The sequence below is a fragment of the Crinia signifera genome, chromosome 3, assembly GCF_055691185.1.
Source record: "Crinia signifera chromosome 3, ASM5569118v1, whole genome shotgun sequence".
In the NCBI taxonomy this organism is placed as follows: Eukaryota; Metazoa; Chordata; class Amphibia; order Anura; family Myobatrachidae; genus Crinia; species Crinia signifera.
The window spans coordinates 244133424-244148032 of NC_139219.1; the positions used below are offsets into that span (position 1 = coordinate 244133424).

The 14609-nt window shown below is 52.2% G+C and overlaps 1 long non-coding RNA gene across 1 annotated transcript in view; it reads left to right on the top strand.

Annotated features, from left to right (window-relative positions):
• LOC146062686 (uncharacterized) overlaps positions 1 to 8284 on the top strand; it is a 77297-nt gene extending 69013 nt beyond the window's left edge. The window contains exons 2-3 of the long non-coding RNA XR_014471465.1: positions 3309 to 3850; positions 8120 to 8284. This is a non-coding gene — a long non-coding RNA (uncharacterized LOC146062686). The remainder of the gene's footprint in view (positions 1 to 3308; positions 3851 to 8119) is intronic.
• The last annotated feature ends 6325 nt before the right edge of the window (positions 8285 to 14609 follow it).

A 14609-nucleotide genomic window follows, 5' to 3' on the forward strand; every position in this document is an offset into this window, starting at 1 on the left:
CCAGTTGATACCGGGATTGTGTTTCTTCAACCAGGGCAAGCCCAGGACCACCGGAGCCATGGGACAATGAAAAAGAAAGAAAGAAACCTCCTCCGAATGAAGTGCTCCAACAGATAATCTGAGGAGAGGGGTGTACGTGTTGATACTACCATTGGAGAGTGGAAGACCATCCAAACCACAAACAGAAATGGAATTATCCAAGGGTATAGGAATAATCTTTAATGTGCTGGCCAGGCCAATGTCCATGAAATTGAAGGCTGCCCCACTATCCAAAAAGGCAGTAACCCCAATATCTCTATCCCCAAAAGAGACAAGAGCTTGGATTAGGATAGAGTCTAAGGGAGAGAAGCTGGATAGGCCTAAGTGAATCTCCCTACCATCACTTAGACCCGGTATTTTACTAGCTTCATCGGGCAAGCCATGACGCCATGACCCTGACCTCCACAGTAGAGGCACAAGCCCTTGGCTCTTTTCCGGTTCTTTTCTGATGCTGAAAGGCGCGTAGCACCAATTTGCATGGGTTCTTCACCCATATCCTTACAGTTTTCCCCGGAAGCATTAGTGGATGGTACTGTACTCCAGAATCTCTCTCTCTCTGGCGTTCCCAACACCGTCTATCCACTCTAATTGCAAGCTGTATGAGATCATTAAGGGAGTCCGGGGTTGGATACTGGACCAGAGCATCCTTTATACAATCTGATAAGCCCAGCCGGAACTGACTGCGAAGTGCCGGGTCATTCCAGCCAGAGTCAATGGCCCACCTCCTGAATTGCGTGCAGTAGGCCTCCGCGGTGCCTCGGCCTTGCCGCAGTGAACGGAAGTTAGCCTCGGCAGACGTAGCTCGGTCCGGGTCATCATACAACAACCCCATGGCCGCAAAAAAAGAATTGACTGAGGAGAGAGCCTCGGCACCAGCTGGGAGACCGAACGCCCAGGTCTGGGTATCGCCTTGGAGAAGGGAGATAATAATCCCCACACGTTGGGACTCGGCGCCAGAAGAAGAAGGCCGAAGTCTGAAATAAAGCTTACAGGCCTCCCGAAAATGAAAGAATTGGGCAAGGTCTCTAGAAAAACGGTCCGGAAGGTTTACTTTAGGCTCAGGTATCCTGGACGAGGATAAGGCACCATGAACCCGTTCCTCTTCAGAATTGACCCGGAGAGTACGCTCCTGGTTCTTTTGGGTCAGACCGTGCATCTGCCCGGCGAGAGCATGAGCCGCGGATTGCTGGGCTGGATCCATAGTAGTCTACCAGTCCAATAGTCTCTTTTTGGCCAGTTATAATGTTAAGGAGTTGTCAGTGGCCCCACTCCCTAACTCTGTTGCCTTGGCCTAGCGTCCATGGATATGTGCAGAACTAGGCTTCACCTGTACATGTCCCGGCTGTAAGGGTGAATTAAGTCCGCCCAGACTCCGTTACAGGCAGGACTTATAATGGGACAACGTATCCGTGGAGACGGACCAAGAGCAAGAGGACAGACTACCTAAACACGGACAGTAGTGGGCCACTGATCCCCCTATGGGCTGAAGAGCCAATCGTGGTCCCAGGAGGTGACAGTACCTTGGGTAGTACAGATGTAACAATACACCAGGATGTCGAGAGGTAAACAGGTGTAACAATACACAAGGATATAATTAATAATAGCAGCAAGACAATATACAGAGGTATAGGTGTAACAATACACAGGGATGTAATAAGCAACTATGGTGTAACAATACACAGGAATGGAATAAGCGACAATGGTGTAACAATACACAGTGAAGTAATAAGCAACAATGAAAATGCCAATAATGAACTGGTGGATTAATCCCAAATTTATCTGAGAGATGTTATACGGCAGGAAAGTTGGGACACCGCAGCACTGACAGGCAGGTTTTCTATGCAGTGGTGCAAGTAGAGATTTTTTCTTAGTGATACTGATAGCAGGTGCTTAATGCCCGCTGTAGTGCTGCTGCTTAATGCCCCCTGTAGTGCTGCTGCTTAATGCCCCCTGTAGTGCTGCTGCTTAATGCCCCCTGTAGTGCTGCTGCTTAATGCCCCCTGTAGTGCTGCTGCTTAATGCCCCCTGTAGTGCTGCTGCTTAATGCCCCCTATAGTGCTGCTGCTTAATGCCCCCAGGAGTGCTGTTGCTGTGTAATGCCCCCTGTATTGCTGCTGTTCTTAATGCCCCCTATAGTGCTGCTGCTGCTGCTTAATACCCCCTGTAGTGGTGGTGCTGCTGCTGCTTAATGCCCCCTGTCATTGTGGTGCTGATGCTGCTTAATACCCCTGGTCGTGGTGGTGGTGCTGCTGCTTAATGCCCCCTGTCATGGTGGTGCTGCTGCTGCTTAATGCCCCTGTAGTGGTGGTACCACTGTTTATTGCCCCATGTAGTGCAGAGACTCACCCCTGTAGTACAGGTCCAGCCTCCGCTCCCACCACTATAAGTATGAGAGTGTATTGCAGCGCCGCAAGGCTTCCCTCACCTGTCGGCGGCTCTCAGTCATTTCAAATGTGGAGCGGTAACTGGTGAGCCAATCAGAGCTTGCGGGCCGTAGCCAATCACCGCGGCTGCCATGTGGCATTTGAAATGGCCGACAGCTACCTGAGGGGGTGGGGGAAGCCTGCAGCACTGCGAGCGATCATCTCTCACTCACAGATGCAGTGGCAGAGGCGCCGGGGGGATGGGGACGCCGGAGGGTTGAGAGGGGCAAACCTCTCAGCACGATGAGCAGTGGAAGGGAACACAATACTGCACAAATAAGGGCAGGGCGCATTTAGAAGTTAGAAAAATGGCCAGTGTGTTCAAAATGAGAAGCGCTACCCGCTGGCAGCTCGGATATTTCCAAGACACTGCAGAGACCTGGCGCCAACTCACTACACAGCGCCGCAGGAAACCCTCTCACCGTGGCTTCTAGACAGCGCCACAGGTACACCCGCGCCGCATGGACCCCCCTGCACGCACCCTGCTGCACCCATAAGGAGGTGGGAGCTGGGGGCGTAACAATAGCGCCCGCAGTCCCCCCGACACCCACACTTAGTCAGCGCCTCCCCGCCGTCGCCGGGGCTGCGGTGCTATAGATACACCACTGCGTAAGGAGCAGTATGTTAACCATTTATGTGTACTGTAAGTGGTAGTATGTGTGTGGTGTGTGTTAGGGGCAGTATGTTTGGCATTTGTGTGTGTAAGGGGCAGTATGTCTGTGTAAGGAGCAGTATGTTCTGCATTTGTGTGTGTAAGGGGTACACACACATGCTGCAAGCAGTGTCCCTTACAGACATGCACACTTTCATTTTTATCTCAGAATTTGTTCAAATCTCTTTTTCCAGACACACCTAGCCACCAAGAGGACACAGTGGTCCAGGCGCTCAGCAGTCCACGCCTCCAGGAGAGCAATATGGTCCAGGCACTAAGCAGTCCAAGCTTCCAGGAGTACAGTGTGGTCCAGGTGCTCAGCAGTCTATGTATAAAGGAGGACACTGTGGTCCAGGTGCTCAGCAGTCCATGCCTCCAGGAGAACACTGTAGTCCAAGCAATCAGCACTTCAAGCCTACAGGAGGACAATGTGGTCCAGGTGCCCAGCAGTCCACGCCTCCAGTAGAACACTGTGGTCCAAGCAATCAGTACTTCAAGCCTACAGGAGGACATTGTGGTCTAGGCACTCAGCAGTCAATGCATTCAGGAGGACACTGTAGTGCAGGTGCCTAGCAGTCCATGCCTCCAGGAGGACACCGTGGTCCAGGCGTTCAGCAGTCCATGCCTCCAGGAGGACACTGTGGTCCAGATGCCCAGCAGTCCACACCTCCAGGAGGACACCATGCCTAAGACAGAAGACGATGCCTCGGCTACCAAAAATCATTCTGACATTGAGGTGAGGATCTGCGCTGTGTATGTCAACCCCTTTAATTTAAATTGAGTCACTTAAGGTTGCCCCCATCACCACTGTCATTACTTCCTCTGCCCATAAGCTACTGAATGGATAGCCTTTTTCCACAATAACCATGGCGGCTGAGGCGTGAGGTAATGGGGGTGAGGTGGAGAGGAGGCAGGTCTTACCAGCTTCAGTATGCTCCCCTGCTGCCGAACTCTGGCCTCCCCTGCTCTGCTGCTCCCAGGCTCAGCTGCTGCCCGGCCTCCCCTGCTCTGCTGCTCCCAGGCTCAGCTGCTGCCCGGCCTACCCTGTTCTGCTGCTCCCCGGCCTTCCGTGCTCTGCTGCTCCCAGGCCTCCCCTGCTCTGCTGACCCTAGGCCTCCCCTGCTTTGCTGCTCCCCGGCCTCCCCTGCTCTGCTGCTCCCCGGCCTCCCCTGCTCTGCTGCTCCCCGGCCTCCCCTGCTCTGCTGCTCCCAGGCCTCCCCTGCTCTGCTACTCCTTGTCTCCCCTGCTCTGCTGCTCCCCGCCCTCCCCTGCTCTGCTGCTCCCCGCCCTCCCCTGCTCTGCTGCTCCCCGCCCTCCCCTGCTGTGCTGCTCCCCTTCTTCTGGGCTTTGCTGCTCTCTGGCCTCCCCTGCTCTGCTGCTCCCATGCTCTCCTGCTCCCAGGCTCATCTGCTCGCCGGCCTCCCGTGCTCTGTTGCTCCCCGGTCTCCCCTGCTATGCTGCTCCTCGGCCTCCCTTCTGTGCTGCTCCCACAGCCAGCAGTGAGTGCGCAGAGGAATTGACCCCCCTATAATTTCACAGTGAGAGGCGGTCACATTAGAGTGTATCACAGAAGTGATTGGCTGAGAGAACCTGGGGATTGGTCATTGTTACCTCTGTTGCCAGAGGCCATTGTGTTGGCAGAAAGCCGCTGACTGTCACCTACACACAGCGAGTTGTCTTCTACATGTCTCAGTTATTGTGCTGCTTCCTATTGGTTGATGGGCTGTACCTGTTTGTGAGTTGGGTCCTCTATAAGGGAGGGTAATATATACGGAATGCTCCGCTCCCCTATCCCTAGTGGTAATCTGTGCCATAGTGGGTACTTGCCCCTAAATCGTGGCTGCGTGGCATTGTTACAGAAAAGCAGCAGATGATGTAAAGACATGGTATCGCGCACCCTGCAGAGAGGGTTATCCTATGGGGTCCTCACCATCCAGCCCCATACCCTTATTAAAGATGGCAGTAAGCACGCCAGTTCCAAATTGCCCATAAACCTGAGGCTTGTGTGGACGTGATATCATGTTGGTGCCTGATCTGCAACATTGGCCCTGATCTGACATTGGGTGTGGTTACTGTACATCAGTTCTGGCTGAGCTTTCTCCTGTCCAATGGGATCGCTCGCTTGCGCCAGAATCCCCGCATGGAATTGTAGCCATCATTGGTCAGGTTGTTATGAGGCGGCAGTAAGTTCCATCATTTTATGGGCAAGATCTCGGCAACAAATTAATGACACCATAAAGTAGCACAATTTAATTTATTTCACACATGGTGCCTCTGATTCACAATACACCACATAGTAGTGTCCCTTATACACAATGCCCACATAAGTAGTGTCCCTTAAACGTAATGCCAACAGTGCTGCCACTTAAAACACCCACAGTAGTATTGCCCATTATACATAACTCCCAGTAGTGTTAGTTAGTGCAGATGGGCATATAATGGGCAAAAAGAGGGGGACAGATCTGGAGAGAGGGGCAGATGCTAGGGAGAGAGAGAGGGGGTATAGATGTGGGGACATTGGTGTGCGCACATTGAGTGTTAGGGGTGCACAGGCACCCCCTAATGCTGTGCCCACATTAATGAACACCTCCCTGCCATTAGCGATACCTTTTACCAATGACTTTTTCTGTTTAGAACTGTATTCCATTAAAAGACGCGCCCATCAATCAATTATGTGTTTTGCATTGTTAATTGTACTAGACCATTGTCATATCACTACATACCTGCATCATCCATATATGTTTGTGACTTTATTTGCATGTACTGTTACACAGAGCTGAACTAGGCAGGAGATTATGGTGTGGCAGAGAGACGTTTTATATTGTAGCGAGTGCCAATAGATGATGGTAGACACGCCAGTTTGGCAGTGTTCGATACACCCAATGAGCAGTGTTAGCTATGCCCAATAGGTGATGCTACGCACACCCCTTTGATGGTGCACCCCCTAATAAAATGTTCTGCGCACGCCTATGTGTGGGGAGATGGGGTACAGATGCTGGGCAGGGAGAGGGGGGCAGATACTGCACAGGAGGGGGGACAGATGCTGGGCAGGGAGAGGGGCAGATACTGGGCAGGGAGAGGGATGACAGATGCTGGGCAGGGAGAGGGGGCAGATACTGGGCAAGGAGAGGGATGACATGTTGGGCAGGGAGAGGGTGGCAGATACTGAGCGGGAGGGGTGGACAAATGTTGGGCAGGAAAAGGAGAGCAGATACTGGGAAGGGAGATATGTGACAGATGCTGGGCAGGGAGAGGGGGCAGATTCTGGGCAGGGAGAGGGGGCAGATACTGGGCAGGGAGAGGTGGGACAGATGCTGGGCAGGGAGAGGGGGACAGATGCTGAGCAGGGAGAGGGGGCAGATACTGGGCAGGGAGGGGGACAGATACTGGGCAGGGATAGGGGGGCAGATACTGGGCAGGAGGGGGGACAGGTGCTGAGCAGGGAGAGGAAGGCAGATACTGCTCAGGGATAGGGGGGCAGGAGGGGGACAGGTGCTGAGCAGGGAGAGGAAGGCAGATACTGGGCAGGGATAGGGGGCAGATACTGGGCAGGAGGGGGGACAGGTGCTGATCAGGGAGAGGGGGAGATACTGGTCAGGGAGGGTGGAGAGATGCTGGGCAGGGAGATGGGGGCAGTGGCGTAACTACTGTAAGGCAGCCCCAGCAGCCGCTTGGGGGAGCAAGAAGCAGTGGGGTCTGTTTGGGCGCTGGCACCCGCTCGACGCACTGACATGCTGCTGCCTGCCGCTGCCCACTGGCTGAGCACTGGAGGCGAGTCAGCCACAGTGTGGGTGCGGCAATGGCAGAGATGACAAATCCCCCCACTGATTAAATTTACTGTACACAGCCGGCTATTGGCTACTGTGTAGAGGATGGGCAGGCGGATGGGCATGCTAGGGTGGCCTGGGATGTGTCAGAGTCAAGGGAAGCATCAGTGTATGCTGGTCTCTCTTCCTCTCTCCTGCTTTAGCTTCTCCGTTATGTGATGACATCACACGCTGGGGAAACACGCCGGAGAGGAGCCGGGGGGGGGGGCGCCAAAAACTTTTTGGCAGGGGGGAGCAGAATTTATAGTTACGCCACTGGATGGGGGGGACAGATACTGGGCAGGGATGGGGAGACAATGCTGGGCATTGAGAGGGGGACAAATGCTGGGCAGGGAGAGGGCGGGGGTACTGGCTAGGGAGAGGGGGACAGATGCTGGGTAAGGAGGGGGTAGAACAGATGAGGAGAGAGAGAGAGAGAGGCTGCAGAGAGGCAGGAGCTACAGGGGCAGAGGAGGCAAGGTGCTGGGTGCAGTAACTTACAGAGGAAGCCATGTGCTCAGCTGTGGGATCCTCGGTGTTCCAGGGGTCAGTGGTGAATGGTAGGCTCCACTAGGGATGGCCATCGATGATTCAACATCATTGATGGTTCATGGCCGATATTGAATACTTTTGTCATCGATGGGAGAGAACTAGATGGTTTCCCTCTATCGATGGAACAGCAAAACGATGTTTTGATTTTTTTCAAAGTGCTGGGACACGGAACATAGCTCTGCTCCTGACACCCGCAAAGCTCTGCTTCCCGTGATTTGATTGGCCCACAGGCCAATCAATCAAACACAATGGATGACCATCGATATGTAAAAATATCGATGGTCATCCATTGCATAGTTTAGCACTATCGATGACCAGTTGCAGAATTGCCATCGATGGCAACCATTGATGGCAATGGCAATGATGGCCATCCCTAGGCTCCACCAATCAGGGGCTCTCTTCTAATCAGTATGTGTCGAGATCCTCCAATCCCTGCTCTGCACATGCAGTTCTTGACCCTGATGCAGAGATCAGGGGGAGGGGCTCAGCACCACAGTGAGGAAGGAAGGTGCAGACCAGGACTAATGTGTGAAATTGGTGATGCAGTCTGTGAGAAGCAAGACTGGGGTACTCAGAAACACTGCAAACAAAAGTATACAACTGATAAATAAGGAATTGCAAATTATGTTCCTACGTTTTCCCTGTAGCAAATACTAAACTCACTGCAGCAACACCACCTTTGGAGGAACGCCACCTCCTAACAGACCCAGTTTCATATTGGCAAAGGAGAGGAAGAGACCCCCCACTTTCCATTTACTGGATATTACAATTCTATAAACAAAAGGACTTCCCCAGTACTGGTGGACCACAAAGGAAGGGTGATTATCCATACACTCATGTCCAATGCACTGATTGATTAACGATTTGCAGTAATTTTAATCATTTTATATCATTATCGCTTCATTGATTTTTTTATGCATTTCATATATTAAATTGTACATTTTTATGTCATACACTCAGGGCCGGCGCCACCACTAGGCAAATCTAGGCATTTGCCTAGGGCGCCGGCCACTGGAGGGCGGCATTTTGTGCCGCCCGGTTACCTGTCCTACGGCGCTGTGTATTTAAATCTGGCGGCGGAGGCAGCGGGGGTCCCTGCAGTCCATTAGAAATCACGAGCGCTATCCGCCGGGCTATGCGGAAGCGCTTCTAGTGTGAAAACTCTGGCAGCATGGCGCAGGCTGATCTCAGCCAATCAGCGTGCTGCCAGTGTTTTCACACTAGAATCGCTTCCGCATAGCCCGGCGGATAGCGCTCGTGATTTCTAATGGACTGCAGGGACCGCCGCTGCCTCCGCCGCCAGATTTAAATACACAGCGCCGCAGGACAGGTGCTCCCCCCCCGACACCGGGGCGCCCCCACCCCGACTCGCCTGGGGCGCTCCGGTGCCTTGCACCGGCCCTGCATACACTGTTTCTTTATATTTAGCGCAGTTTATACTTCCTGTACCTTTCTGCAGACCAGGACTTCCCCTGGTGGTGCTGCTGTCCTCCGGAGTGTCCCGACCCACTGCTGCACTTATTCCTCTCTCCCCTCTGCTGCCAGCACTGCTGCCTGGCTGTCACACACTGTGACAGGCGCAGCAGCAGCAGCGCACATCCCATTCTGTGCAGTGGCAGACTCAGTAGAGTCGCAGAGCAGGGAAGCGCCTATGGAACACAGCGCCTCCTTGCTTCGCAGGCTCTGGTGAGCGGGTAGCGACGGCCCTGCGGGTATCTCCGACTCTACAGGGGTGAATATTACCCCATTTATCGGGTGTGGCCGCATTACACCCCACAGCAGGTCATATATGATGGGCCCATCCAGCACAGATTACACAGCCCAAATCTGCTTCAAAGCTGAAATACCTTTTACTCACTAAGCATAATGGGCGCGACCGCACGGGGGGGAACGATTTTTTGCGACTGTGCATGTGCATAGTAATTTATGCACATGTGCAGCGGCTGTGTGCGAGTGGCCACGGTGAATAGATTATTCACCTGGTGCTCGCACAAAACAGTGCGGGCAGGGGGCGGCGGGCCGGGGGATTTGCCCATGGGAACGCCCAGCGTTTCATGGGCATTTCCATGAAAATGCTGTGTGTTCCCATGGTAATTCCCCGATGGTGTGGGGGTCGGGCAGCGGATGTCAGGGCGCCCGTAGATCTAAAACACCACAGAGGTGCTTCAGATCTGCGCGCTGGCAAATTCATACGATGGTCATCAACCATGAAATTATTTTGTCCCTGCACGCAAGGCTGCGAATGGATGTTTATGCAAAACATCCATTCACATGCCTGCAGGGGATCGTGGCGTGCGATGGGGCGGTGTGCCAAAGACAGCGAGATTTGCAGCCTTTGCGAGTCAACCAGAATAACCTCCAATATGTGAGCTGCAAGTAGCAATAGTAAGTGACCAGACCGTGTAATGATGACATCACTGTTTATTGGTGGTAATAAAAAGGCAATTCCAGCCAAATTAGTTTTTCCGTTGCAGAGACCGCAGTACCGGTGAGCAGCCGCGCCATGAGCAGTGTAGCAATCAGCAGGCCGTGATGGTGGCGGCAGGTTCAGGATGATTTGGTGAGTCTTATATCTGAATGACCCCCACGGGGTGTGTGTGAGACTGTATGTATGTATATATACATATGCATACATATGCATACATATATATACATATGCATACATATATATACATATGCATACATATGCATACATATATATATACATATACATACATATGCATACATATACATACATATACATACATATGCATACATATACATATATATGCATACATATACATACATATATATACATATACATACATATGCATACATATACATACATATATATACATACATATGCATACATATACATACATATGCATACATATATATACATATACATACATATGCATACATATATATATATACATATACATACATATGCATACATATATATACATATGCATACATATATATACATATGCATACATATGCATACATATATATACATACATACAGACGCACATATCTGCTGGCTGTATCTGCTGGCTGTATCTGCAATTCTAAAGAATGAAGATTTACTGTATTTAACATCACATGCCAAGATACAGTCACTATAATGCATTTACACAATGGGGGGGGGGAGGGGGGGTAACAGGATGAGGGTAGCAGAGTAACAGGATGAGAGGGTTGCCACGTCTCCAGGATTTCATGGATTCTCCCTAAATCGGTGGCAACCCTCCTGGATCTTTTTGCAGTCTCCCGGATTCTAGGATTCTGGGATTCTCCCGGAATCCGGGTGACTTTGAAAGCCTCCACAGTGCCAGAAAAGTCACAGGGCATGTGACTTGTGAGTTGCTGTCCGCTGCACAACTCCCTCTACCTCCAGAAATATTTAAACTGGGTTGCAGGAGAGGAGATGATGGAGGAGCACTGTGCAGCCAACAGCTTAGGATGTTGCAGCAGTGCTTCCTCCCAAACTGAGCCCCGGAGGAGAGATAAGCCGGCTGCTACTGTGTATCAGACACAGGGCAGTGCCGTCTGTGCTGTCAGCTGAGGAAATGGTGAGGCCAGTGTGAAGGGGGGATTTGTGTGTGTGGACGGTCAGTGTTTGGGGCAGATTTGCATGTTAGAGAAGTGAGGGGGTGGGGGAGGTTGCTGTGAAGTTGTTGTCACTGGTGTCAGGGGGAGGGGAGGATGTATGAGGTATCTGTATAGGAGTTGTCAGTAGGGGAAATGTGTTATTAAATGTAACAATAGAGACTTTAATACATGTCTGTATTAGAGGCCACACCCACTTTTCTGAAGAGGTCATGCCCGTTTTACAAAGCCACGCCCACTTTCCCGGGAGCGCACGCGCACATGAAGGTGTGTGTGTGTGTGCATGTGGGGGGGGGGGGGGGGATCTCCAGGAATTGAAGATGCCTGAAGTGGCAACCCTGAGGATGAGGGTTGCGGAGTAGCAGGATGAGGGCAGGGGGATTTCAAAGAGGAAGGGGGAGTAGAAAAGTCTGCACAGGTTGGTGCTACGGCCCACTTTACAAAGCCACGCCCACTTTCCCAGGAGCGCACGCGCACATGACTGTGTGTGTGTGGAGGGGTAGCTCCAGGAATTGAAGATGAGGGTAGTGGATGAGGGCAGGGGGGTAACAGGATGAGGGCAGGGGGGTAACAGGATGTGGGCAGGAGGTAACAGGATGTTGCCAGGGGGGGGTAACAGGATGAGGGTAGCGGAGTAACAGGATGAGGGCAGAGGGTAATAGGATTAGTGCAGGCGGTAACAGGATGAGGGCAGGGGGGCAACAGGATGAGGACAGGGGGAGTAACAGGATGAGGGCAGAGGAGGGCTGAGGGGGTGTGGGCGCCGGGGGGCTGCGGGACTATTATTAGTTACTCACTGCCAAGTTCTGCTGCCAGCACCTGTGCCGGGTCCCAGCTCTCCCGGCTACTGCTGCAGCTGCAGCGCTGCTGATACAAAAAGAGACACTCGGAAAATGGCTGCCCCCATACTGCAGACAGTTTTTATGGGGGCAGCCATTTTCCAAGTGTCACTTCTCAGTACTAGCAGCAGCAGCCGGGAGAACCGGGACCAGGCGCACACGGTCGGATGCGGCAGGAGGTAACCCCCCCTGCCGCCGCACAACACCCCCGCACCCCGGCTCCCCTCCGCGCTCCCCGGCTCCCCTACACACTGACTGGCAGCACAGGTAACGGCTGAGGTAACGGCCGCACGGTGGTGGCGGGGGGGGGATTTGTTTACCCTAGGGGGGGCGCCCCCCTGCATTTTCGGCGGGGAGGGTGCAGAATTATTAGTTACGCCACTGCATATACACCATCGTTGTTACCGTCTTTTTGATACCAGCCTGTGCACTGGTTGACACCCCATTCCCCCTTTCCCTACAACAGTAACATTGGAAGGATCTGGTGTAGTTCTGGTTATTATCCATAAGGGGACTGGGAAGTAATCTGACGCTACAGACCGCGGCTCTCGCTGTGTAATTATCATTCTGACTACATGACATTAATGTAAAGTTCCCAACAGGCCAGACCACCGTAACTATCCTAGAGACAATGTGGGGACGTCCCTGACATTACTGTGGTGCTGTGGTTATGAGAGCCAGGAACCCGCTTGCCTGTACTGCAGCCAGTACCCCTGTGACGCTCCTGTGTACTTACCTTATAAGGTGCGCGTTCTGCAGCAGAAACAGGTGAAGAATCTGCAATGGGATAAAATGAGCGTTTCTATACATCACCTGCCAACATACAATCACTACGAGGCAGTATCAGGGATCACTGACCCCTATTTATACCACCTGGTATAGGTTACATTAATCATGGTGCCATATCTGGTAATGTCCCCGTCTCCACCGCCCCCATGTAATATAGCCCTTACTATAGGGTAATGCTGGAATGAGAAGGGATTACCGTCCCGATTCAGACCTGGGCCACCCTGCCAACTGCAAACACCCCCTTCCCGCACCAATGTACACATGATCGCTGCCAGTCACGGGAGAAGAAGACCCTTCACAATCACTCACCATGGAATGGTTTTCCCAACTGTTCGCAGCGCTGAGTAAGCTAGGCGTTACTTGGCGCTGCAATGGTGATGGGGACAATGAGGCCGCTGCTGACATCAGCGGGCCCTCACTACCGCCAGAAAAACGCCAGCGTTACTCCCCTCGCCTGTCAATCAACTTTCGTATGGATAACACTAGCTAGCCAATCACTCACTGGCTGTAATCAAAAGGACCGCTGTTTGCATGCGCAGTCATACGATAATTGCCCGATCAGGTCTTACTCACGGCCAATATCCGGTTACTACTCACTTGGTGACTTGCTTCCTCCACCATTTCTGGGAGAACCTCGCTGGTTTACTAACAAAGAACAGAGATTATATTATAGGACTGTGCAATGTAAGAGACTGTATATGCCATGGGCTGTATATACAGGGTACACGTGACTAATACCTGGTACGGGTGTTACTGGGTGTAAGCCGGGCACATACTGATGTGTATGACGGTCCCCCCTCTATGTCATTATACTACCATGGGCTGTCTATACAGGGGTACACGTGACTAATACCTGGTGCGGGTGTTACTGGGTGTAAGCCGGGCACATACTGATGTGTATGACGGTCCCCCTCTATGTCCTTATACTACCATGGGCTGTATATACAGGGGTACACGTGACTAATACCTGGTGCGGGTGTTACTGGGTGTAAGCTGGGCACATACTGATGTGTATGACGGTCCCCCCTCTATGTCATTATACTACCATGGGCTGTATATACAGGGGTACACGTGACTGATACCTGGTGCGGGTGTTACTGGGTGTAAGCCGGGCACATACTGATGTGTATGACGGTCCCCCTCTATGTCCTTATACTACCATGGGCTGTATATACAGGGGTACACGTGACTAATACCTGGTGCGGGTGTTACTGGGTGTAACCCGGGCACATACTGATGTGTATGACGGTCCCCCCTCTATGTCCTTATACTACCATGGGCTGTATATACAGGGGTACACGTGACTAATACCTGGTGCGGGTGTTACTGGGTATAAGCCGGGCACATACTGATGTGTATGACGGTCCCCCCTCTATGTCCCTATACTACCATGGGCTGTATATACAGGGGTACACGTGACTAATGCCTGGTGCGAGTGTTACTGGGTGTAAGCCGGGCACATACTGATGTGTATGACGGTCCCCCTCTATGTCATTATACTACCATGGGCTGTATATACAGGGGTACACGTGACTAATACCTGGTGCGGGTGTTACTGGGTGTAAGCCGGGCACATACTGATGTGTATGACGGTCCCCCCTCTATGTCATTATACTACCATGGGCTGTATATACAGGGGTACACGTGACTAATGCCTGGTGCGGGTGTTACTGGGTGTAAGCCGGGCACATACTGATGTGTATGACGGTCCCCCTCTATGTCCTTATACTACCATGGGCTGTATATACAGGGGTACACGTGACTAATACCTGGTGCGGGTGTTACTGGGTGTAAGCCGGGCACATACTGATGTGTATGACGGTCCCCCTCTATGTCCTTATACTACCATGGGCTGTATATACAGGGGTACACGTGACTAATACCTGGTGCGGGTGTTACTGGGTGTAACCCGGGCACATACTGA